Source organism: Amphimedon queenslandica, unplaced genomic scaffold, assembly GCF_000090795.2.
Source record: "Amphimedon queenslandica unplaced genomic scaffold, v1.1 AMPQUscaffold_13469, whole genome shotgun sequence".
NCBI classification, from domain to species: Eukaryota; Metazoa; Porifera; class Demospongiae; order Haplosclerida; family Niphatidae; genus Amphimedon; species Amphimedon queenslandica.
Genome location: NW_003546295.1, coordinates 311,169 through 311,429, shown reverse-complemented (window position 1 = coordinate 311,429; position 261 = coordinate 311,169).

The following is a 261-nucleotide window of genomic DNA, read 5'->3' as shown; positions in this document are numbered from 1 at the left end:
TTGCGAGACACACTGCACATGCGCAGTGTGTCATTGTTATATAATACATTATATATAACACGAGTTCTTCTCTGAAGGAACCATTATAAAAGTAGCGGCGGTACAGCCAGCAATCCGAGAGAGCGCGTCAGACCTATATACAGTCCTCCATTTAGATCGGTGTACCAAATGGTCCACCGAGCCAGATAAAGAAAATTGACTAGGTTCTCGGAGCTACAGGAGCGGTAGCCATTTTATTCGAAGGTCTAGACGGTACTCATT